Below are 26,765 nucleotides of genomic sequence, written 5' to 3'. Positions count from 1 at the left end.
GGGCTAATTACCCCGGTTTCAATCGAATCACTCATATACTGGAGTTTGCCCAGCCCTATACTTATAGCACGTCTCAGTTCCGGTCTAGGTTCTATTGCGTCGCTGCCTATACACTGTTCCGTGTCCGGATTGTGAAAATTGGAACTGTGATAAGGTCGGCCTATTTATGGATAACATCAGGGTTGTAATGACTAGAGTCACGATGTTTTGGTGAATCGACTTGACTCGAGTCATTTTTTCAAATGCAGAAAATGACTGGTCTCGAGTCAATTTTTGTATTGACTCGACTTGTACTCGAGACTAGGACGGCACGACAGACTACTATTGTAACTTCGAAGAATAGTAAAGTCACCACGTTATTGGTATTTCGTCTATCAGTCCTGATACTTGGAAAATAGGGCCAGAAACTGTTCGGACTGAGGAAGATTACGATATTATGAATGCGAGCCATTCTATATCACTCAAGTGGAGTTGAAAAAGTGGATTGAAATCAAAACTGAACAGTGAACACTATGACTTGGACTCGGACTGGAGTCACAAACTATAACTCGGACTCGGCCCTCTACCCACTCCCTTGGACTTGGCTTGGTGGCGAATTTAAAATGACACGACTTGACTTGAGTCAAAACTATAAAAGTGAGATTGACATGTGACTCGGAACCTTGTGACTTGGTTACAATCATGGATATACCATTGACGAGAATATGAGAGGGTCAATTAGTTGTTGCCAGTCTTTTTACACTAGATTTAGCGTGTTTTCACCTGACCTAGTGTTCTAGTGTATTTCGTTCAAAATTCGGCAAATCTGGTGTTTTTTCTCTAAAAATATTTGTAAATCAAGATGCTATTTTCATGTGCTTCACATAATTGATAATTGAACCGATTGAACAGCAATTACTATTCGTCTACACTTGCTCATTTGGAACAAGAACCAACCCAATGCCGCACATTTCTATCAGTAGCAGGCTGTTCAATATCCTGGTAATAAATCCAGGACTGGCAGTTTGTAAACCTGATCCTAGTACGGGTGAAAGTTTATATGACAAAGACTCAGATGGACCATGCCAGCCGTCAAGCTTAGTGTAATTTTTATCGTATAGCCTAGAACCGGGTGTCAAGTTCCAGAAGTCGAAATTAGATTACTCACTGGAAGCGGATACCTTGCCCCAATTGACTGAACCCAATATTGAATGGTTACCAAAGATTTACGTATAGCCCGGCAATATACACGCAGACTCAGCTATCCATCCTTGATCGATTGTCTTGCCAAAATGTAAATTTGTAGGGCCATATTATTTGAAAATCAAGGTACAATATGTGTTGCATATCTACAGGTTATTCAACGTATATCCGTCGCAAGGATATGCTATCCAGCCAATGTCCATACACAGAAACTACGGTCTGCATTCACAGAAATAACTATAACACATCGCCTGAATACTGCGTCATTCAATCATCTCTGACAATCATAATTATGGCGACCTGATATTGCTATAGCGATACGACGATACGACTCAGATGCTTACACTCTAATACAGAGCTGTAACCACCTCGACGGTGGAGAAATATTTGAGTAAATGCAATATTTGCAACATGGTAAGTACAATGGTACGGACGATGACTTAGGTATTAGCGAACACTTTTGTTTTCTGTACATATGATTGGAATTCTCAATAGTGAGTGCACTTGAGTGGGTTGCATTCCCGAATTTTATTTATTCATCCTTTGTTCCCTCATACATGCGTGAGCAATCCTAATTTGCTTTGGTTACGCATCGTGTTATTTGTTTGTGTTTTATCCCATTCACAGGGTCAATGACGTGGTAGCATGTTTTTATCAAATCAGCTGCCCGTCCTGAAATTAATGAGAATGGTCAGTGTTCGGGAACTGAATTGGGTAGGCCTGTAGTTGAGGACAAATATTCAATAGCGTTTAGCAGCATCATAGCGTATGGCCGGCCACCGAGCGTTTATTGACGATGGTCTTTATTGAATGTCAAATTACCACTCCAACTCTACAATTTTATAATTAACGTTTTCCTTGTGCAACTTGCATACCAAGGAAAATGTTCCGTATATCGAGAAAACGAAGGAAACCTTACTCAACCACTATCGTCGTCGATCAGGGCTCCTCACATCCAATTCTCCACATTGCCAAGCACGAGGGTCCTAAATTTGTTGAATCTCGAACTCTAGCAGTTACGTGAATGTTTAATACCAACTCTGTAAAACCATTTTTGGCTTCGCTCGATCTAACAGCCCGTTACACATGGATTTTGACGAATACGCGCAATTATCATTAAGAAATATAGGTTAACTTTGGAATATAGCTAGAACTAGTCTATCGCGAGTTCGAGCCATATCATCTGCTTGCGCTCCGTGGACAGAAAATTATGCTGCACAGTGAATGGCCGCCCTATACTGCACGCATTGTAACCTCAATAAATCTGGCCATCATATTAAAGTGCTGGTGCCGCTGGTCGCTGATGTCAAAGTTGTGAAAAGTAGTCAAGAAGACTGCTCGTGTAGAAGTAGTAGTGACATAGAATTCCACTCAAGTACGAGTAGAAACAGTGTTCGTCGAACTAGCCCGAAGCTATACTCAGGGCCGTAACAGCACTTCGTCAGCCCCCCCCCCAAAACTTTGGTCTTGGGCCCCCCATAGGGTTATTGACCTAACTTCTGGGGGGCTTCGCCCCCCAGACCCCCCCTCCGGCGATACACTGTTTACCACTATTCATCATATTTATTGGGAGTATGTTTAGTGAAACAGCTTTGCCGCCTGAGCGCGCGAAGCGCGGTAAAATTCTAGAATTCATGATTTCATCGGTCAGTATGATCGGGAATTGCATATATTGGTATCAATTTTTATCTTCTCTCTGCTCACGTAACCAGATTTGCCGGTAAAGCTGATTGAGGTGTGTTTGAAAAGGTAGGACCACTCAATAATAATTAAACATCTTCGGGCGTATACCCGTTGGCAGGAACGAAACAGCACCTCGTCAGGCCCCCAAAAACGTGGGTCTTGGGCTCTCATAGGGTGATAAAACGACCCCCCCCCCATCACGTTGTTCGCGTTTGTCACGACATTATCTGTACTGCATTGTGAGCCAGCGCGAAGCGCGAAAATTTTCGATAATTTATGATAAAATCGGTCAATCAGATCGGCGATTGCATATATATTATGCTATCAATTTATTGTCCTCTCTACTCACGTAATTAGATTTATCGGTAGAGCTGAGTGAAGTGTCTTGAAAACGGGAGGGCCCTTAAATAATGATTAAACATCTTCGGGCGGACGGACCCGTTGATATGACTTCGTTACATGATGTTATTTCGTGACTTCCAGTGTGCTATATCAAAAAATATAGAATCGCCCAAACGTAGGCTTCTAAACTAAGAGACGCACACGATTTCAAATTGGTATTTCTTCACTGGAATAAAATTTTTCCCAGCGGGATGGTATTTGTCTTGTGAGGTTCAGATTGCAAAGACAGGAACATTCGGTGCCAGTCATTTAGGCGCCTATGGACAATTAAACCTATATGCATTTTGTATAGCCTATATCAGTGGTTCTCAACCACCGGTCCGCGGACCGGTGCCGGTCCGCGACGACATTCCTGCCGGTCCGCCAGGTATATTACAATTTTATACCTTAATTTCAAGATGCAATGTTGAAGGCTTGTCCATTGATAAAATAAATAAAACATCAAATTTGAAAATAAAACATCAAATTTGAAACTGATTCAGAACTTCGTGAGGTAACATTAGCGCTGGAAACATATTCGATTTGATTTGAAGCTCAAGACGTGGAAATTGATAGATACGAGCTGACTCGTCGCTAAACAGTACAGTTTGCGCGATCATTCGTTTTCGATTCATTCATTTTGTGCATGACCGTAATTGGGGCACCCCGAACCGCCAAATTGGAAAGGGCCGAGCCTGAAAGGGGCCCATAATTATTTTATGAATGAACTCAACTTATAGCGTAATTTTGTGAAACGTTTTCCAACATTTTTCAATTTCTTTTCACGCTTTGTGCGATTTCGTGTAATTAAAGTTTTTGCTTATTAGGTGCCCTTCTCCAAGAAATCCGCATGATTTATAGAAATAGGCATTCCGGCGTCAGCCATTACCATCCCACAACGTACCAACATATAATGAAGTTTAGGCTAACATCCGACTCAGAAATGGGTGTCAAAAATTCGGCAGCGAGAAAACCGATTCAGTCATGAATGATCGAAAATTTTCGCTATTGGCGCGATTAAGCTAAATAAACTCTCTGCTCACACTAAGTAGAATGAATGTGATCACAATTACGGGTGAAAACATCCACCCAACTGTTGGGTCTGGGGGTTAAGCCCCGGATGTTTGGCGGATCGCTCTGTTAGTGCCAATACCAACGTTTGTGGGGTGGGCTAACGGAGTGCTTTTTCGGCCCGGATTTGCGGATGGCCGGTATGGCTGCTGTAAGGTGTCTTCGTGCGGCGCATTGTATTCGTAGTTGCGAGAGTAGCCTGCGTCTGGTGGTAGTGGGCAATGAGCAAGGTAGCACAAGGTGTTTGGTGCGACTCCGAAGCGCTTCTTCTCTCAATATCGTCAAAGAGAAAAATATTATTCGAGTTGGCGTGGTCGGTTAAACCCACGGCCTTCGGCGCGAAAGACTGTAAACGACTCTCGGCGGTAGCACGTTTATCCGGACAAGGCAATTTGTATTGACTCAGCATAGTCAATACCATAAAATCGCATGGATGCCATCATGAAGATGATTAATTACGACCAAAATGCTCTAAATGTCACTCTCTAGCACCATCTAATTGCAAAAAACTGGCATACTGTACATTCTGGCTTCATTTCAATTGTTGAATGTCCACCGGTCCGCCAGACAATTTTTGAAAATTTACCGGTCCGCGAGGTGAAAAAGGTTGAGAACCACTGGCCTATATAACGAAGTCTTCGGTCTGCATAAGGGCATAGACCTTTTCGGCCAAGCTTTTCTCGCTGCCGATCGTTCTGGCACACTTTTTGGAGTCGCATGATACATGGCCTAAAACTTGATTGCATGTCATGGTTGGTCGTGGCGCGGTAATGGCCCAATACCCTATAATATAGAGAAACGGCTACATGAAATCGCGCGAAGCGCGAAAAATTTTGAAAAAATTGCATAAATTTTCAAAAAATACTCTATGATTTATGCTAATTCACGAAATAATTTTGGGCCCCCTTCGAGCTCGCCCCCCCCCCAATTGGGGGGTTTGGGGTTCGGCAGTTACGGTGCTGGCTATACTTCAAGTTGAACTAGAATTTGCTGGCGTTGAATACCACATCCGCCACATCTGTATGCCTTAAACCTGTCTGCAACTAATATACGACGTGTAGGAAATTGTTTGCTATCTTTTAAGATGAACATCAATAGGGTTCTAGGTATTATTTTCTTAAACTGTGGGGCGTCGAAGTTAGGAATAGAATGCCTGTAAAAAAGCGTTACGGCCAGGACCGTAACTACTGCAGCCAAATCCCCAATTAGTGGGCCTAACCATAAATACCACAGACAATTGCTTTCTAAATGAACATTGAACATAAACAAAAACATATATTGGGGCAGATTTATGCTTCATTAAAATTTTCTTCGCGCTTTGCGATTTAGTGTCACCAGATTTATTGATTGATGGTTACTCCTCCCTCGCAAAAACAAACAAAAAAAATAAACACGAATGAATTCAAAACGGTCATAATTTGCTGAAATAAGTCTAATTGTATTCGCGATAGTGAGAGAACGGTGTATTCCTAGTATCGTGTAACGCCGATGGAATGCTTCAGTTAAAGGCAGTAGCATACCCCCGGAGTCGTTTGCCATTTTTCTGGAGATCACGAATGTGCTGAACGTAATCAGCTTCCAATGTTCGTGACTGAACGCCGGCATTTCCATACTTGATTATTTCAATGTAATTACCGCGCGTTTCCTTTAAATCATCATTATCAATAGGCGTGTCATTTTTTCTATATATTCAATTGCTAGACTAGTTTTTGTTGGTTACTTTAGCATTGTTATATATCTTACGTTGAGTCCGCCTTTGCCTACTTTGCCATTATATTCAAATATGTGGTAAAGTGCTGTCTTTGATTTATACCGGCGCTACCGACCGTCATATTAGACAGACTTCTGCTCCAGTAGTCGCTACACGATCATTTCGTGTGCCGCGTAGAAACATCCAAAATAGACAGTGGGTCAGTTTTGTTGCCATTTTTTTAGCAGTCAGCTTAACAAAGTTTGAGGTGGACCACGCAATATTTTCCAACTGGAAATGGAATCGCGAACATAAACGGCTGAGAGCCACTATTCTAAGGGCATGCAACCTGTATTTTTACGCTATTTACACTAGTGGGCACTTAAGAGTGTCCGGATTTTGGGGCACGAGAATATGGTAATCCGATAGGCTACTTGATTACCGTCATGCCAATCTTCAGTGTTTTGCTTGTGTATCATGATAAGCACGTTATCGTTTATATAATGTGTTCCTTGCTGAGTGTTCTCATTCGAACAGAATGATGCCACACTATTCGACTCTGCAGCAATTCTGCTGACTTCCGATATTGTAGCATAGGGAATATAACTTCATTTGACATCTCCAAGTATCTATCATGTGCGCATTTCGCAAGGATTTGGTATCACAAATATATGTATTATAGCTGCAAGCTTGATTCGGATGTGGATATATGGCATTTCCTATAGGTTACTGTAAAATTATAGCGCGTATTTTATATGAAACTGATGTCGATTTGGTTTGAAATATGATACGAAGTTCGTTCGACAGTTGAAATAGGACATGCATTTAAATCATGAGTCGTAAAGAGGATTTGAAGATAAGAAATCCACGCATCTTCGGTAATTTAACGATGAGATTTGTCGAAAAGCAATGCTACGACAACAGACTTTGCACGGCCCCTTTGCTTACTCTGTTTTTCGATCAATCTATACCTTCACGCCACTGAGTAACGATGGCAGGTTTCATTTCTTTTCCGATGAGCGGAAATCAATCTGTTGTTAGTCTTCAGATTGAGCGGAAATCAATCTGTTGTGACTTGTCAGGTAATCTCTCAGGCGAACGTGAATAATTATGGCATATTGTAACGACTCGATGGGATAATGTGCACGTTCGATTTGATTATGCGATCCTTGATAATTAAGAGGCATGTCTCCGCAAAATGTCTTTGCGATAGGTTTTTCACTGAGAACAATGCTAGGAAATAACAGATTTCTTCAGTAATCTTCACATTTTGGACCAAAATTGACCAACCTACAAACCAAACCGCCAGACACGAGCTGAAACGTTACATCTGGTGTGTCGAACTCAACTTGCGGGAGCGGGCCAGATTTAAACCTTTAGATCTCTTTCGGGCCGGACCGGTCAAATGATTCCAGACTGTTAACTGCAAATCCATACCTTTTGCGTTTTTTGATGGAAATGCTTTATTATTATCAAGCCTTGCCAGGGATATCTAGAAGTTCTAGATATCCCTGAGCCTTGCACACATAGTCTCTGTGAGAAATACAACTGCACTGTAAATCCGCAAGGTCGTATTGAACACTTCATAACACTTTTTTCTGCGTACAGACACACTTTTTGGGCATATAAACGCATTGGGCCATTATCGTCGCAACGCTTCTGCGTATTTCTCCGTTTACTTGTAACACTTCGCCACTGCAGCTTATTTTCAAGAAAATTTATACTTGATAATGTATCATCAATTTCGCATTGATAAACCATCGGTACGCTTGGCGATCACATTAAATCATGTTATATGTAAAATAATATTACTCACTTGACCCAGCACTAAGTTTAAGGGTAATATTTCATTGAAATATACATATTCCTCCGTGACGCAGAGGGGTCACCACCTTCGTTACGGTAGAGCGCGCTCGATATCAGTTTGGATTTGAATTAGTGGTTCGTCAGGCTTCAGGCAGAGAGTAGGGTACACGATAAAACTTGGCGAAATGGATATATTGAAGCAGTTTCTACTACCTGATGGCGTAAAGGATCGTAACATCCATGTACTGTAAGGTATGGAAATGCGGTAAATGTTATTGAATATATGTAATGTGAGAATAGTCATAAAATGAACTCGTTTTGACATTGCAGTAAGGTCGTTTGTTTTAGATGTTTTAGTAGGCTACTGATATCGCTCATTCATATGAATGTTCTTTAGATGTTTTGTAGTATATGATTCGTCTGATCTTATTGCTGGATGATCGAGCTTCGAATCTGATAATATATCATGCTGCGAACAGGTCCAGTACTACGGTACTGATGGGAAGCTGCTATAGAAGTAACTTTTTTGACATAAGGATAAAGGGATGTTCTCTTTATCCACACTGAAATATCCCTATGTAGGCGATATTGTGGTCCATTGTGGACAAGTACTGCAACGTCAGCAATTGAATGCCGGTATGACAGTCATGCAACGGTTTTCATTGTTTTTCAACTGCAACACATTTTACACTGTCCTGTTTATTCTAAGTGGTAAGGTGTTAACTAAAGCGATTTTTTTGACATGTCAAAATAAGGTCAGAATTTTGTCAAAATTGTACCGTTAGGTCAAAAATTGCCAAAATTCTTTACAAAATCAAAATTTTGTTGGCAACTTGCATTTCGTTTGTATCATAGATGATTGCACTATAGAATGTAAACGTGGAATGGCAGCGACCGATTTTGCAGCTTCATTCCGCTTCACTGAAGCTTTACTCAGACTTATTTTACGGCAGCGACTGTAGGATTTATGACAATCCAAAAGTTGTCTTCCAGAGCTCAGAATTTACTGAATCTGGTCTTGATCGAAAGCTACTGTTGCACGGATTCCGAAAATATCAATCAAAATAGGGTCAGGCTCCGCACTTAGATGACAAATCACCCTCAACATCTAAAATTTGCATTGTTCAGAACAATCGGATGAACGCACAACAATGACCATAACAATGACCCATTGCGGCTCTGCGATTGTTCGGACGATAATTCAGACTTGAAGGGCGAATTCTAAGCGGTTCAGTGCCTGATCATATTTTCATTTACATTTTCTGAGTCAGTGTGACAGTAGCTTTCGATCAATACCAGATTCAGGTAATTCTACGCTCTGGAAGACGACTTTTGGATTGCCATAAATCCTACAGTAGCTGCCGTAACATAAGTCTGAGTAAAGCTTCAGCGAAGCGGAACGAGGCTGCAAAATCGGTCGCTGCCATTCCACGTTTACATTCTATAATTGCACTGTCGGTGAACTTATCATTTTACAATTTACATCTTGTAGCCCACTTTATAGTCCCACCGTTGTAGACGGACCATCGTCTGGTCATTGTGAATCATAAATTGTCAAATGAAACAAATACTCAACATAGTCTATTGCACTATCCTAACTGAAGCAAGACTGCGTGGGCATTGGTTTTTCTATTAGAAACCGTATGATGAAAAATTGCGATGTAGACAACTTTGTCATAATGAGAGAGAGAGTGCAGTGGACGCACAACTTCAGTGTTGCCGGCCAACAACTGCAGCTGGTGAACGTTCTTTCTTAATTCTTGCCACGCTACTTAGTTAGGACAGACACTTTCTACCCGAAAATGTAGGAAAGTATCTTTCGTTGTACTACAACAAATTTTTAATTATTTCTACCATAATACGAGATGTAACTAATACTAGAATTATTCATGGGTCGAGATTTCGATAAAATAAGTTCTTTTTCATGTAAAAATTTGTCAATTTTCATGCTAAAAGATTTTTTTCAGGTCAAATTACTTCGGAAGAACAGACAGCCCCAGTCAGAAATAAAGATAAGTTCCGGTAATACAATTCTAACACTGTGTGAGAAACACCTAATTTAAGTACATGGGGTCAAAATTAAGTTTTCCATCATCAAAATATGTGTGAATTTGAATTTTTTACTCAAAATCTTACCTTTTTAGGTCCAAAAAATCGCCCCAATAATAGCACAGCCAAACAAACAATCTTTTCAACAAACCATGGATCACAAGGGGTAGTATTTGTTTTGCCCAATCCCTCATTTGACTTTTCTGAGTTTATTGTGATACGGTAACTGAACTAAACTCTATTTTGCAGGTAGTATGTATTGAACTTGGCACCTTTTTGATATGCATTTGCTGTATGGAATACTGGTAAGCATCACGGTGTTTTGTAAAGTGAACTGGTATATCCTTAGAGAATGAATTTGATTATGTTGCAATCGGTTATCTTTGTGATAAAGATTTTTATGAATGTTTGCTGATAAAATTTCACAGAAATTGTTAACAATTCAGGAAGTATACTAACTGTGCCAGAGTAAAATTGGTGGTAACGTCATGTGCAACTTTCTATTCCATTAAAGACACCCTTCTGTCACGTACAACTTATTGCAGAAAAAAATAACTGTATCCAGTATGATATCTGCGTGATTACTGAGCAGTTCATTTGTATTGCGAATTTTCGCAACAAATATTTTCTTTTCGATAGTCTTGGATTGATCCTCAAATTCGTCCAACTGATGTCTACTCTTTAAAAAGAGCCCCCTGGGTCTACCGTACCTGCGCTATCAGACAATGTTGACAGTGACGTGAGGAGTCGTTCGTAACGGGTTTTGTGCCAGCACAGTCATCTTATGCGATGCAGACCTTCTCAAGAACCCATGGATACATGTGATTATGTAAGCCTATTTATTCAATTTATATATCACCATTGATTATGTAATTTGCTGGTTTTTGCAGTCCTACTTTTCTCACGAACTATCTCGCAGAGTAGCTTACGAACTATTCGATATGAGCTGAAAAAGGCTTCATCTGTGTACACTGTACAGTGTACAGTGAACTGTATACTCTGAACACTGAAAAGGGATGTAGTTGAAAGTAATGAGCTCGTGTAACTTGTACTTTAACTATTGCTTACTGAACTATAATGGACTAGGTCAGTGGTTCTCAACCTGGGGGGTTGAGCACCTCTCCTGCGCTTCTGTAACCTATTACCTGTGTGAAATATTTATATTTACTTGTGCATAAAATTTACAATTTTCCTTTGGTATTTATTGTATTTTCTAGGAGCAGCAATTGGATTTGACCAGTACAGAAAAAGAGCCGCCATGGCATGCCACGAATCAGAGACTCATCAAGCCTGGGTTGCGACCGATGGAAAGAATATGAAAAATGCCCTAAAGTGCAGGTAGTATGTATTGCAAATGGCACTTTTTTGAAAAAGATTTGTTGTTTGAAATACTGGTAAGCATCGCCATGTTTCGTAAGTAAACTGGTATATCCTTAGATAATGAATTTGATTCAGCTGCATTCGGTTATTTTTATGAATGTTTGCTGGTAAAATTTCACTAAAAGGATTAACAATCCAGGAAAGTATGGTACTCGGGCTGGAGTAAAATTGGTGTTAAGGTCACATGCAACTTTCCATTACAATAATTAATTGTTCTATGAAAGACACCCTTTTGTCACATACAATACATCCAGTCTGATATCTGCGTAAGTAAATACTGAATGCTGGTAATGTCTTATTTTGTGATAATATTGTTGATGTACAACTTTCTTTCGAGTTCTCCACTACTTGCTGACGATTATACTATATATTAATATATTATATACTATTCAATTTTATATTGAAGTTTTGTACCTCGAAGAAGCTGTTCGAATATTGAATAGCTCCCTTGTATTGCAAATTTTTAAAACAAGTATTTTCTTTTCAAAAGTCTTAGATTGATCCTCAAATTCATCCAACTGATGTCGACTCTTCGAAAAGAACCCTGGTTTCACCGTGCCTCTGCTAACAGACAATGTTGATAGTGACGTGAGCAGTCATCTGAACAGATTTTGTACCGGTGCAGTCATCTTTTGTGGTACATACTTTTGCCTCAAGAACCCATGGAAACATGTGAATATGTAAGTCTATTTATTCATTTCATATATCACCATTGATTATGTAATGTGCAGGTTTTTGCAGTCCCAATTTTCTCAAAAAACTATCTATATATGCTATATTAGCTGAAGAGAGGCTTGATCTGTGTACATTGAACAGAGGTGTTGTTGAATGTGAAGAGCTGGTGTAACTTGTATTTAAACTACCGCTTACTGAACTATACTTGGAACATCAAATGGAGATCATTTCCCATGTCGTGCTAATTCCAATTAATTTTGTTAGTTAAATTTAATCAGGAATGAAGGATTTTCAAAGATTGAGAACAGTTACAATTACCGCAATGAAGAAAAAGTAATCAGCACCTTCGATAAGATGTCACAAAGTTTTCGTACTAAAGACAATCAATGTGTCCTTTGTCTGGTATATTTTCTCGTCTCAATTCGAAGCACCTATAAAATCTTGGAATCAAAGTTACATGTAAAGCCTACCATATGTCAATTATAATAATGGAAAACCGAACCCATAGGGATAACAATTCTACTACATTTATTGTCGGATCTTGTTTGCAATCAATTACATTTTCAGCGAAACGAGGTTGATGAAGTCAACTGTCATCTCAAAGCCAAATTGAGACACAAACGAATATAATCCAAGACCCAAGCGCATGTCTTATTGAAACAGGTACCGTAATCTTTCTTTTTTGTGGACCATACAAATTTACATAGACCTGCGACGTTCTGCTATAACTGTCATTTTGAGTTACAGTTCTGCATTCTCACTGTTGCCTGTGCGTCTGAATGTCAATGTAAATGTCAAAATGGCCGAATTGAAAAAAAAACGCAGACCTGATTCAAGATGTTTTTATTAGTCGTTATGCTAATTTTAGTCCTTCTTCCTGTTCAACTCTACAACAAACGATAGGCCTAGATTGTTCTTAAAGTGAATCAGTTACAGCAATTCAGCTATATAATTCATATATACCTCATAACTGTATGTTTTGTTGAAGATGATGATTTTCATATCACTTGAGACATTGTTAAACTGTTTTATATATTATACATATTGTACAAGCTGCTGTACTCATCTTTGGAATATTCTAGAACTTTGATAGTCAACCTCGAGTCTTCCAGTAAGAGTGATGATGACTCATTTTGAAAGTGTTCCGGTTTCTGGTGTATCTTGGAGTTGATCATATAATAACTCTTGTATATTGGTTTCAAAACTGACTCCACCATGTGCAGTGTCTTAGGCCGCTGGCTGTATGAATAGGTCACTGTAATACACTCTGCTATGTCTGTGAATTGAAATGTCATTGCCTAGTAAAAGTACAGATTCAGAATTTCATCATGTTCGACTTACAGCAGATTGTGGTTTATCATATGTACAAGTAATTGAAGTAATGTTAACAAAAAAAAGATCCAAGACTGTTGTTGCTTGCAAGAAGTTGCACAGTGGTGAAACTTTTCTAGGTGGTGATGGTTTTCCTTCTGGTAGACAGATAAAGAGAGTTGTTTGATCACAACTAAAGTGATCAAAGTTGAGCATACCCTCAGTGACTTGTCTTTTAGTTGGGCGTATTCCAGAAGGAAAACCATCAACACCTTGAAAAGTTTCTCCAATATGCAACTTCTTGCAAGCAACAACAGTCTTGGATCTTTTTTTGTTAACATTACTTCAATAACTTGTACATATGATAAACCACAATCTGCAGTAAGTCGAGCATGATGAAATTCTGAATTTGTACTTTTACTAGACAATGACAGTTCAATTCACAGACATAGCAGAGTGTATTACCGTGACCTGTTCATACAGCCAGCGGCCTGAACCACTGCACATGGTGGAGTCAGTTTTGAAACCAATATACAAGAGTTATTATATGATCAACTCTAAGATACACCAGAAACCGGAACACTTTCAAAATGAGTTATCATCACTCTTACTGGAAGACTCGAGGTTGACTATCAAAGTTCTAGAATATTCCAAAGATGAGTACAGCAGCTTGTACAATATGTATAATATATAAAAACAGTTTAACAATGTCTCAAGTGACATGAAAATCATCATCTTCAACAAAACATACAGTTATGAGGTATATGTGAATTATATAGCTGAATTGCTGTAACTGATTCACTTTTGAAACAATCCAGGCCTATCGTTTGTTGTAGTGTTGAACAGGAAGATACCCGTTCCACCAAGTTCATGACATAAAGGTTTGTGATGATGTACTATGATGAAAGTTCAATCATTCTCTCTTCCTCATCATAATTGTGCTACGTTCATATGGAAATTAATTGATAGATCCCGCCGACCATGATTTTGTTGGTAAAGCAGCAATGTAACAAATTGTAACATGCAAATTGGCATTGCAAACTTGGTAAAACTAACCAACATTTTTAATGGCGCTATAAAAATCAATAATTTGCCTATAACTTTTTTTCTGTACATTTTCAAGACAAAGTTCTATGGCAGTGAGATAGAAACATGGTGCTTCCGCAGCTTTTAAGCCCAAAACTAGCTTTCTAGCATAAGCGGTTATTGAGATATGGCAAAATCAGCTATTTTCGGCTCGTTCGGTGAAATTGCACGGCCACTAGAGGGTGCAAAAACCTGAAATTATGATAGAAGTGATTCATTTGAGATTTGGGACCAAATATCAAAGGCACTTTTTGAAATTCAAATTTTTCTTTTTTTCACTCCACCCTATTTTACATGTATCCGAACGCCTTTCCTAAGCTTGTGTAACCTGCGTGTGTGAAATCTTTATATTTATTTCTGCATAAAATTTAGAATTTTCATTGACATATTCAAAACTTTGGAATTTATTCACATTTTCAAGGAGCACAACTTGGAGTCGACCAGTAGAAAAGAAACAAACGCCATGGCACGCCACGAATCAGAGATTGACCGAGCCTGGATTGCAGCTGATGGCAAGAATATAAAACTGCTTCAGTGAAAATGGAGTATTCAGAAACATTCTTGACGTTTTGAGCTGCTACGCATTGGATTGTCATACCCTAAAGGAGTGGTTGTCAAACAGGAGAAAGCATTTGAAGCGACGTGAAGCCGCTGTAAACTAAAATCTTTTTCGCACATGCATGCATGGCAGCTTGTAGTTATTTCTCTGTGTATGGTCAGAATTTAATATTTGAATATTCTCTCATCAACAACCATTACCGTCACTGCCATCCAACTATCCGTTGGGATTTCTAGCGTTCTGGTTGCTTTTTTAAATTTTATTATACGACAACAAGGAGTGTGTGAAATGTTTTGCTATCATATGGGAGCGTGTCCAAAAATTTTTAAGAACCACTGCCCTAATGACTTGTATGGACTCAAAGAAACGATTTCTTTGTTATTTAAACAAAAGTGAATGGCATTAAGCTGATATAAATACTACTAATGCAAGCCCTACGATATTTTAAGCAGGCCCAATTTCATTAAGAGTAAAAAAATACTTATGGTTGTTTATCGTGGTAGTGGTAGTGATACTGATACATTCATTGTTTGTTTGTTTACAATAAAATTAGAAATTTACAAGCCATAATTTGAACAGTTTTGAATAAGTTGTAATGATTTGTGTTGATCATGTTTTCCGCTAACGGGCGTAACCAATGAATTTGATTCCATGCCCCTGTCACGAAAGTTCAGGATACTAAATGATATTTTTTATCACTATCCCTAATTCCCTATGCATTCATTTTCATCATTGAGCGATTTGCATGATATTTGTAGTAAGTTTGCTCTTGATCATTTCTGATGTTCGTAATTTCATCGACTCTTCCGGGAACGGTTTCAACTGCTGATCTGAATTTATGAAACCCTGTCACAGCAGCTATTGGAAATTTCAATGTTTGCACGTATTTAATCACCCAGGTTGGGTATTATAAGCGTCATTTATTCATGAATCAATAAAATCTGATTTTACTTTGAGCCCTGCGTTCCGGTGACTAGTCAACCAGCCACTTTAAGACTGAACACTTTTTAGGTAAACACCTTAAATTTGAACACTTCGCAACACTTCTAGGCGTTCAATTTTTGGATCACGTTTCGTGTTCAATTTTCCGGGTTGAGCAACACTTCAGAATTTACAGTGTGTAAACGCAGATGTTCGAATTTGTTTAGTGTTTTTCAATCACCATGTATCGGTTTCTTTGGTAGCAGGTGACATTTTGCGTCAGACAGCGGTATGACCACAGATATTTAAATAACATTGTTTGTGTGAACATTATATGCACAACGGTTTTGCAATGGCGTTTTATCCCATGTGAATATGTAATTTTCCGTGCACTAGGTTCAACTGACAAAAGGTGACTAAACCTTTTAGCCTTCTCGGAACTCGGTGGCAACGTCACCGACGTGTTGGTGTCTGATGATGGCTCGAGTGAAAACTGAAAACTTCCGTCCGATGATTGCAATGTGGCATTGCCAACAATCCTAAATTTAGGATTTTACACACTTTCCCAAAGTGTCAGGGATACTTTAGGGTGTTTCTCAGATGCGTACAGTGAAATCAGGAATTGGATCTAACTCCGGATTACGGCTGTATTCGAGGCTACTCAATAGGCTTCCTGTCATTACCAGCCATTTTCGTTGCCGGAAGTATTTTTCAAAATCACATCTGGATACGATAGGTCAATCTTGTTTTCATTTGACCACTAGGTGACTTTTCATGGAATGAGCAGCATAAAAATTGCAATTGCACAAGGCTACCAGTCATCATGCATGTCCTATTCCAGCCAGCTTGTCGAAAATTCGTTGTTTGCTGGCCTTTGCTGGTTCTTTGTGGTATTCATGGTGTTTTTCGACTACAATCGTCATCAGCACCAGGCCGACATTTCTCATATTTTATTCCGTATCAGCCGACTTGTAGCACGGCCCACTTCTATAAGCTTACGAGGATCAGATGGTGAGGAGGAGTCTAGATCAACCCCGAACACTAGGGGTAGAAATTCTGGAGTCGACATCGTTCGGACTAGAACCCACAACCCATTGGTGTTACAACGGTGGATTATACCACTACGCTATCTCGCCATACCGACCTTTGCTGGTAATTTCTATAAAAGGCCCTTGGCAGCTAAAGTGTTATCATGTTCGACATTAGCTGTCTCGGGGGATTTACGTGAAAGTGTGAAACCGCATTTGGCCCGCTATCCCACAGTCGTCGAGCGCGTCCATGTTGAAATACAACCAATTTCTACCGAATGTATACTAGTCAGCCTTCAACATTACCGGACCACAATCTGACACTTCGTCCTCGTCAATACCGACACATGCTGCATTGGTTTTCGTCGATTCCTGTTGTGATATCTTTTCATAAATTCACTGTGCATGCTTCTTATTTACATGCTGTAGGTAGACTAAGGTGAGTGTCTAATTGAAAGACTACTTCCAGTAATTTCGGCACCCTCCTATCTTTTCATTATATCGCAAACTTGTGGTGTCTTGATTTGATAAAAATTTTAAATCGTGATGATGATGATGACACCACAAGCATTTTCCAATCACTTAGAAAATACTTCGCGGGCCGGATCAAATCGTCCGGAGGGCCTAATGCGGCCTGCGGGCCGTACGGCCCTGCGTTAGACTTTTTACTGTCGCTTGAAGTAATTTTGACACATTGTGGAAATCGCTATGAAACGAAGTCTTTAGTGACAACTGACAATAGCCTGATGTCTGCGGTGAAAGTGATGTGTGGTACCGTTATAGAGTATCACGAACATCGGAGGCAGTTTCCCAATCAATACGCGTCTCCACAGTGCTACATTCTACATCACGATATTTTTTGTTTTCGGAAATCAATGTCGTGCGATTTACCGGATTCCCATCGACACATCGTGAATATAAATCTCCGATACACTGCCGAAGTCGTATTTCCAAACGCAGAAGACTCGTCATCGCCAAGGTATCCGAAAGACGTCGAAATGAAGCTTCTAAATATCGTTACCATCGCAATTGCAATCGCAGCTATGGCATGTGCAGCTTATGCCAAAAAAACTATTCGCCGCCGAGGGGTAAGAGGCCTGTTAAGCTGGCTAATGTTATTTATCAGTATGTACTAACCGTAATGCCAATTTGGGTCATCAGGCTACTGCTGAGATGGGATCCTCTTCAATTTCTTTGCTGTAGTTTGTTCTGTTATGTTACAGTCAACAAAATTTTTATTTCAATTTGACATCGCTCGAAACATCAGCAATCGTGCTTTCGTCGTGTAACAATTGTACTACGTGGCTGAAACCACCCCTTCACCAATTTCGCCCAACTTAACCTTAACACGCTTAACACGAGCCCAAAACTGATTATCTCGATGTTCTTTTGTATCCTGTTTTCTTTTGCCCTTTTTATTTTATCTAATTGAAAAGTCGATATATATATATAAACTCAACCGGATTATATCTGACTCGTCTATGTTCTCGTCAGCGTAAATATATGGCAGCGGTTTCTAATCTTTTTATTTAGTCATGACTCACTTTTCGTCTTGAACATATTCGGTGGCCTATCTCAATTTCTGCTCGTATTATAAAAGGAGGGTCTTCTTTGTGACATAATTGTGGTTTGCATGCATTGTATGTGCACCGTGACCTGCGAGAGGCACTGGTGCGGGGGAGAACGTGAGAGCGGCGGCGGTGGTATGTCGGACTAAGTTTGCCTGTACTAATTCTGTTAATACAATTACTATCTACAAGCTATCGCGGCAGTATGTCGACGGTGAGGATAACGGACCTTATGCCTTTGTATGTGGACTTCGCTACTTCGGGGGATGTAGCTGTGTGGCTGGATAAATTTGAGACTGTTGTGAAACTGCGAGGTTACAAGCCAGAAGAATATGTTCCTCTACTGTTGGACACTGCGGCGTTCTCAGTATATAGACAATTAAGTGACGAGGATAAAAAGCAGTACAATAAAGTAAAGGCTGCTCTCTTGGCAGCGTTTGGCGTCAATTGTTACGACGCGTACGGCCAGTTTCAGCGCAGGACTCTTCAAGAAGGTGAGAGTGTTGATGTTTTCCTAGCTGACCTCCAGAGACTAGCTGCTCTTGTGGGTATGGATCCTGATGCTTCGGAACCGATGGTAAAGTGCGCTTTTGTGACGGGGCTTCCGATCGATGTGGCATGCCAGCTAAAATCTTTTGCTGAAATTGAGAAACTGAAAATTGGTGAATTGGTGATACGAGCTAGAATGATCTTGTCCACCAGGGTGCCTGTTGGTATGCTCTGTGCGGCTGGCACATATAAAAGGAAGACTTTTGAGTGCTTCGCTTGTGGGAAAGACGGACATATAGCACGCGAGTGCCCAACTAGGGATAAATGGAGACGGAGTTATGGCCGTGGACAGCCGCCAATAGAGTGTTTTGAATGTGGTAACCCTGGTCATATAGCTCGGTTCTGCAAGAACGGTGCTGCACGGCCAATCAATCAGGGAAACGGCAATGGGGAACGGTCAGCATCGGATGGGTTCCCCAGCCACCGACAATGAGGAAAAAGGTGCTGCCAATCATTTCTGTAAAAATATTTGAACTATCTGTAGAAGCTCTCGTTGATAGTGGTTGCCAGAGATCGGTGGTTCGAGAAGATGTGTGTAAGCAATTGGGCGTGCCAGTGAAGGGCCCAAAACTAGTTGTGGAAATGTTGAATGGGGAATTAACACATTGCCATGGTGAAGCGACAGTTAAACTGGAAATTGACGAAGTTGTCCACTGTATGGAAGTTTTAATAGCAACTCGTCTGGTTTGTGATGCAAGGGTGATTTTGGGGACGGATGTGATCGAGATGATGGATGGGGTGTTTGTTGGTCCAGATCTCCGAGTACAGTTTGGTGCACTTCCCACATATGCTGCTGTCGGTGTGAGTTGTCAGGAAGAAAATGAAAAGTTGAGTGAAGAAGATGAGAAGCCGATTAAAGAAGAAGTTGAGAAGTTGAGCGAAGAAGAAGTTGAGAAGCCGATTGAAGAAGAAGTCGAGAAGTTGAGTGAAGAAGAAGATGAGAAGTTGATTAAAGAAGAAGTGGAGAAGCTGGTAATTGATGATAAAGATTTTACCGCAAGTTTTGATGGTTCAAAGTGGGTTGTAGAGTGGAAATGGACGAATGAAGAACCAACCTTGTCAAACCGTTGTCCAGGGTACGCGATTCCACCTGAGTGCCAAGAAGAGTTCCATCATGAAGTGAATCAATGGATTCAAAACGGCTGGTTGGAAGAATACAACACAGACGTTCATGGACGTCAAAAGGGTCTGATCCCTCTGATGGCAGTAAAACAACCAAACAAATCAAGAAAGGTGCGGCCAGTTATGGATTACCGTGAGATGAATAGTCATGTGATGAGTCATCCCGGTGCAGATGTTGTGGTGTGCCAAGAAAAACTGAGAGAATGGCGGAAGAAAGGTACACATGCATATATCTTAGATCTGCAAAAAGCATATCTACAGATTCACATTTCAGAGCGCTTGCATACATTCCAGATTGTGCAGCATGGTGAGAAGAAATACGTCATGACGCGTATGGGATTTGGTCTAAATGTTGCGCCAAAAGTAATGTCAAAGATCCTGTCCGTGGTGTTGTCGCAGAGTCAAGAGATAAAACGTGGAACAGATCATTATATCGATGATATATTTGTTGATGCCAGTATCGTGGATGTGGAAACGGTGAAGACGCACTTATTGCGGTATGGGCTAAGAGCAAAGGAGCCTGTCCCATTGAACGATGCACGGGTACTAGGACTGAGAGTTTCTGCGACGGCTGCGGGTTCGTATGAATGGGCCAGAGATGGAATCCTGCCAGACTCTGGTGAAGTATGGTCAAAGAGGCAGCTCTTTTCTATGTTTGGTAAACTCATCGGTCACTACCCTGTGGTCGGCTGGCTGAGGATTGCTTGCAGTTACGTAAAGCGCCTTGCTAATGAAGTGGCGTGGGACGAAACGGTACCACATCATGTGTCACAATTAGTTGGCGAAATCCTTGCAAGGGTGAAAGAGAAAGATCCGGTGGGGGGAATTTGGCGAGCTCCTTCTGGAGGAAGGGCGCAACTTTGGTGTGATGCTAGTAACCTAGCAATTGGGTGTTGTCTGATGGTTGATGGTCATGTAGTGGAAGATGCGGCCTGGATGAGAAAGCAGGATGATGGTGCTCACATCAATGTTGCAGAATTGGAGGCTGTGGTGAAGGGACTGAATCTAGTGCTAAAATGGAAAGTAAGGAAAGTCGAGATTATCACTGATTCTGCCAGTGTTTACAACTGGGTGAGATCAATTTTGAGGATTTGAACCGACCAAGAGTGCATGGCTTGAGTGAAATGATTGTTAGAAGAAGGTTGGGATTGATGGCACAGTTGATTGAAGAATATGATATGAAAGTCAATATCCGTTTGGTCCCCTCTGCAAAAAACATAGCCGATGCTTTGACAAGGGTACCGCGTACTTGGCACCAGAAAGTTTGTGTGGGAGTCGCCCCGCAAAGTCATATATCACATATAAGACGTGTAATGGATTGCGGCCCAGATCAGGGGCAAAGCCAGAGCAGAATGCCACATCTGATTGACTTATTTCCAACTGATGACGAAAAAGCTAGTGAATCGACAATGGCTTCGGGAGGTGAACCGTTGGGTGAAGAATTGATGCCAGAAGTAGAACAAAGACCATCTCGCAGAAGGGCACAACCGGGTTGGTTGGCAGACTTTGATATGGGATAGTATTTTATTCTAGTGTGTTGTATTGTTTAGTGATTTGTTTCATTTCGTTCGCTATGTGATCTTGAGATCAGGGGGGTATGTGGTTTGCATGCATTGTATGTGCACCGTGACCTGCGAGAGGCACTGGTGCGGGGGAGAACCAGTGATGAGCATCGGAGCGGAGTCGGAGTGGATTCGGAGAGGAGTTTTGCCGATTTTGTGACAGTCGGAGCGGAGTCGGAGTTTACTACAGATATTTTTTCGGAGAATTTTGGAGTATTGTAACTTTTTTCTCCGATATCTTTGGATAGCTCTGGCCAGAATACACTCTTGATTATGATTACAAACCAAAACGCAGAGAGTTGACACCTTGTAAAGTTGTAATATGACGGGTAACATGCAAAAATGATTGCAAAGTGCAAAAAAATCAGCCATCTGCACTGCAATTGGGGACTGGAGAGTAGACAATACTATGAGGCCAACCCTATTATCACATTAATTTAGTAAAACACATTACCAAGTGTACCATGCTTGCCACTGTTTCGGATACTTGACGAGATTCATCGGAGTATCTAGGAGTCTGGGATTGAGCTCTTCGGAGTCGGAGGGAGTTTTCCTCAGACACTAAAGTTGTCGGAGGGATTCGGAGTCTCGAAAAGCACTATCCGCTCATCACTGGGGAGAACGTGAGAGCGGCGGCGGTGGTATGTCGGACTAAGTTTGCCTGTACTAATTCTGTTAATACAATTACTATCTACAATAATCGTGATAAGTCAACAAATATTTGAACGGCATATACCGTATACTAGACGAATGAAACAAATTCCAACCAACTGTTCTATTGGTTTTCGGTTATTTTATCATCAAATTTCTTGATAGTTTTGTCACCGTGAGTTGTCATATGCCATTCGCGAGCCTCTTTGGTGTTCACTTGTCATGAACACGCCGTAGCGACAAAATTCTTTTGTGCATTTACTGACGTTCGCTTCATCCCCAAACTTTAAAGTGGAATCAACTTCTCAATATTTAACTATATATTATGCTGAGATAACAAGCACGAGCAACGCTATACGTTACGCTAGCGTTTTGCTTTTCGTAATATTAGCTCTAGCCAATGGAACTCTTGAACCACTGATAGGTGGATTCTGTTCCTTTGACAACGCATAGACAGGTAATTAAACGCCCATCACGGCGCCGTATAATTGCAAATTTACCTATAGTCTTACGAAGATGTTGTATGCCATGTATGGCAACTTGTTATAATATTCTTCATCCTTTGCGGAGAGCTGCTATAGTAGTAAAGGTTGTATGTATACTGTTCATACAGCGAACTTCCTGCGTTCAACGTGTGGCGTTCCATGAAATAAAGCCTTTCATGCTCTCGCAACTTGCACCAGTATCGTGTCTACAGTTTCATCGATGCTGATTCAGCCTATTTCCATTTCAGTGATCATACCAGACAGGGATGGCCATTCTCCAGCATAACACATCTCAAATAGAGCATGAACGTATATATTTGGCAAATTATCATTATCTTTATTCACAGTATACCTGGTAAATACACACATAATCCGGGGAGCAACCTGCCCCCAAAGGAGAATGGCAAGATTGGAGTAAATTTTTAAATCTTCAAGTCAAATTGTTATTCCTATATGCAATATATGAAGAGGCCAGATTACAGAATTGCGGTAGATGAAGAATTGGCAAGGGTTACAGAGCAGAGATGGACATGATTGAGAATGAAGAATCGAAATTACAAAAAATATGCTGTGATTCACAAGTGTAATTTTAGTCCAGTGGTGCATTCAAGGCCTTCCGAAGAATATGCACAGTGGCCAATAACGTGATCTTTTGGATCATGTCGAATCGAACGTTACCCGGAATCTGTTGGATACGTCTCATGAGTTTTTTGTTTACGACTTCTGTAGCGTCAATGACTATCGGTACAATGCTTATTTTGCATCGCCACATTTTCTCACATTTCAGTTTGAAGTCTGCATATTTCGATTGTTTTTCTGATTCTTTTTGTAGTATGTTGTGATCATGGGACAGCCAGTTCAATGAATAAGCATTCTCTTTTCCTTTTTAGTTTGATTATCATATCCGGGCGGTTGCTCCTGATTTCGCGGTCAGTTATTACTAGTACATCCCGCAGAATTTTTACTTTGGTCAATTTCTGTCACTGGTGCTGGACTGTAGTCATACCAATTTTTTGTCGAAGTGGTAGAAGTAGAAGGAGCGACGAAAAAATCTACTCAAGTACGAGCAGAACTACTTTTTTCCATAAGCAATCTAAAACTACCTGGAGTAGAAGTAGAATTGACTGACTTTAAATCTACTCAAGTAAGTAAGTTTAGTTCGTTCGATCGTAATTCGTTCGCATGGACCGTCAAAAGCTTCAAATTGGGCTATGCGGAAGGTGCAGAGCTTGATTCATATTGATGCATACCAGGAGATATCCAATTTTCGACAACATATGCATTCGTCCGCATCATGGGATGAAAATGATAGTGTTGACATGGGAATGCGATACTAATGGTCTGTTTACTCGAACTGTCCGTTTTAGAAAATATCATGGTATGGCGCACTTCCCCATATTATAAGGCCCGTAGTTTAGTCGATGAGCAATACGAAGAAGTTGTATTGGATACGGTGTAAACATTTTGCGCGATTAGAAAACATTAATAAAAATATAGTGGGTCGCAAAAATGCCGTGAGTAGCTTTATTTCCAGAAATTAAAGGCATTACTATACTTGTATTTATACTTCAACATTTATATTCTCCAGACAATAGAGCTGAAACTAATTAGAAATCAAAATATGATACTGGGAATTGAAAGGGAACTATACATACTACTTCTAAAAGCGGAAATGTATTTCATGTCTTTAGTCCATAAAGTTTCAAAGGTGAAGTGGCGGCTCGTCCTATAGGGGAACTGGGGCATTGCCTCACCTAAAATTCTGTTCAATAACAATTATTTACCATTTATAGACGCACAGCAATCAATATATACGGAGATCATAGCGAAACTCGCATTCTTCTTGTGCTTTCGCTTGTAAATGCCCATACCTAGCGAAGTCTCTGCGAAAATCGAATTCTCTTCTGTGTTTTCGCTTTGTGAATGCCTAGCCGGGGCCTGCCCCGGTAGCTCTCATAACAAGCTTTCACTATTTATTCTTTCAAAGCCGCGCACAATACATAAACGGTGATTTACTCTCTCCTATTCATAAATTGCCGAACAAGTTGGGCAAATATGCCTTGTTGCCCCTAAGGTGTGATGTAACAATCGTATCTATATCCGAACTCGATTACCGTATTATGCGCTGAGTCGACCTTTGCCGGCATAGGTCGATTTTGACGGTGTTTTGCACCATGTTAATTCTTGAAACTTGGTATGTTATGTCGTGAAGGTGATAATTAACACTGCTCCAAGTTTCAGGCTTGCTACTCAAAGATTAGGGTAGTAATTTCGTTTCTAAAGTTCAGTGTGTGCTGATCCATCATGTACAGCAGGGCCGGCCAACCCTTGGTCCGCGAGAAGGTTTTGAGTGGCCCGCGAGGTAATTTTCGAAATTAGTAATATTATCAAAAATGGATTGCACAGATTGTGAACTTGCAAAGCCAACCAAAAATTTGATTAGTCTGGCCGCAACACTTGAGATAGGATGACTAAAATATCAGTTCCAACGCATTGGCAGATAAATGAGCGAGTAACATATTGGTAGATCTTCGTACACTGCAATAAAGCAGAAAATGAAAGAACGCCTTATTTATCAGATTGAGTCTAACTATATATTCTCGATTACGAAACAAAGTGTCGTTCAACATATGCGACCTTGCGTTTGCGCTCGCAGAAAGACCGTCGACTATGACAGTGCTCTTCAACCTTTTTCGACGTGGTACACCCTTTTAACGTTTGCTCAAAACTCGTACACCCCTGTTCATTAGGGGTATTCAAAAATAACTTTTTTTCTCAAATCGTACTGGCTACTTGATAAAATTGTTAGGTTACCTAACTTAAGCCTACACACCTAATTTGGTTCAATTCCAACCAGTAACCGCATTGCTACGGGAGAAGAAAGTTTCTATTTATTATATAAAAATAAATAACGAAAAATTTGAAATTTTTCTGTTCACCCCATGAAAGTATTAGGTTGTCCATAAAAACGATGTTCTTCAAATTTGGTTCAATTCCAACCAGTAGAACTGACTTATTGCCGTCAAAAAATTTGGATTTGAATAAAATAGTATTTGGTCACATAGTCTATTCGCAGCCAGTTAGGCCGCCCGCCACGCAAATTGGAATTTATTTCGTGTCAGCCCCAAAACAGCATGACATTACGAACGATAATCAACCTAAATGTAACAGTATTGGGGAGAGAGTAGGTAAAGCTACTCGTGCAGAAGCGGTAATTCAGATCAGCGATGATAGCAGGCGCACCAGCCTACTGCGTATCAGGCCTGCCCCACACCACACACAGTCGATAGTAGCACATGGGCTGCAAGGTGGCGAGATAGCGCAGTGGTATAATCCGCGGCTGCAACACCAATGGGTGCGGGTTCGAGTCCGACCGAGGTCGACTTCCGAATTCCGATACGTAAGTGTTGGAGGTTTACCTACTTCATCCGCGTCAGCTGTGTCTTACAAAAGCCTGGAGGTGGGCCGTGCTATAAGTCGGCAGTTACGGAAAATAAGAAGAATATCGGCCTGATGTAAATGAACATAGTAGGCTAGTCCACAATCACCATGAATACCTCAAAACAAACAACAAACAACAAACATGGGCTGCAAGAGATGTCAGTAACCTCAGATCGTATGCCGCTATGCACAGTCTATTGTCGCTAATTTGCATCACTAAAAACAAAATCCTGAATTACAAATGTATGGCGAAATATTGGACATAAAATCGGCATTTTAAAACAAAAGGCTTTGATTTCAACATGGAAGCTGTTTCGACCCTGGCTAGCTACGTCACTTCAGTTATGTGCATTGCGGTATTTATTAACGTCGGGTAGGAAGTACCGATTCAAGAAGTCTGAGCTATCACGGCGGTTTCCTCAAAAATCACTAAAAGACAAATAACTAGCTGAACACATGTTTGCTGCATACTTTCCTACACCAAACGGAACCATTGGTCTGTTGCCGACGGCTAAAGCGGTTCTCAAGCTGGGGGACGGGAAAGTATCTGAAGGTGGCGCGAAGT

The 26,765-nt window shown here is 40.6% G+C and overlaps 3 long non-coding RNA genes across 4 annotated transcripts; all 3 read left to right on the top strand.

Annotated features, from left to right (window-relative positions):
- Positions 1 to 7,935: 7,935 nt before the first annotated feature.
- LOC145450863 (uncharacterized) lies at positions 7,936 to 11,931 on the top strand. Of its 2 annotated transcripts, XR_013918615.1 has the most exons (6): positions 7,936 to 8,065; positions 9,781 to 9,835; positions 10,112 to 10,167; positions 10,502 to 10,691; positions 11,080 to 11,200; positions 11,733 to 11,931. It is a non-coding gene; the product is annotated as an uncharacterized LOC145450863 (long non-coding RNA). The 2 variants fall into 2 exon arrangements; XR_013918614.1 differs by lacking the exon at positions 9,781 to 9,835 and having other exon boundaries at positions 11,733 to 11,928.
- Positions 11,932 to 12,400: 469 nt separating this feature from the next.
- On the top strand, positions 12,401 to 15,829 carry LOC145450941 (uncharacterized). The gene is made up of 2 exons (XR_013918645.1): positions 12,401 to 12,580; positions 14,736 to 15,829. It is a non-coding gene; the product is annotated as an uncharacterized LOC145450941 (long non-coding RNA).
- Positions 15,830 to 17,158: 1,329 nt separating this feature from the next.
- On the top strand, positions 17,159 to 23,193 carry LOC145450830 (uncharacterized). Its single transcript, XR_013918595.1, has 2 exons — positions 17,159 to 17,910; positions 23,008 to 23,193. It is a non-coding gene; the product is annotated as an uncharacterized LOC145450830 (long non-coding RNA).
- The last annotated feature ends 3,572 nt before the right edge of the window (positions 23,194 to 26,765 follow it).

The sequence above is a fragment of the Botryllus schlosseri genome, chromosome 11, assembly GCF_051294905.1.
Source record: "Botryllus schlosseri isolate E-star chromosome 11, Bs_hap1, whole genome shotgun sequence".
NCBI classification, from domain to species: Eukaryota; Metazoa; Chordata; class Ascidiacea; order Stolidobranchia; family Styelidae; genus Botryllus; species Botryllus schlosseri.
This window is presented reverse-complemented; position numbering and strand designations above follow the sequence as displayed.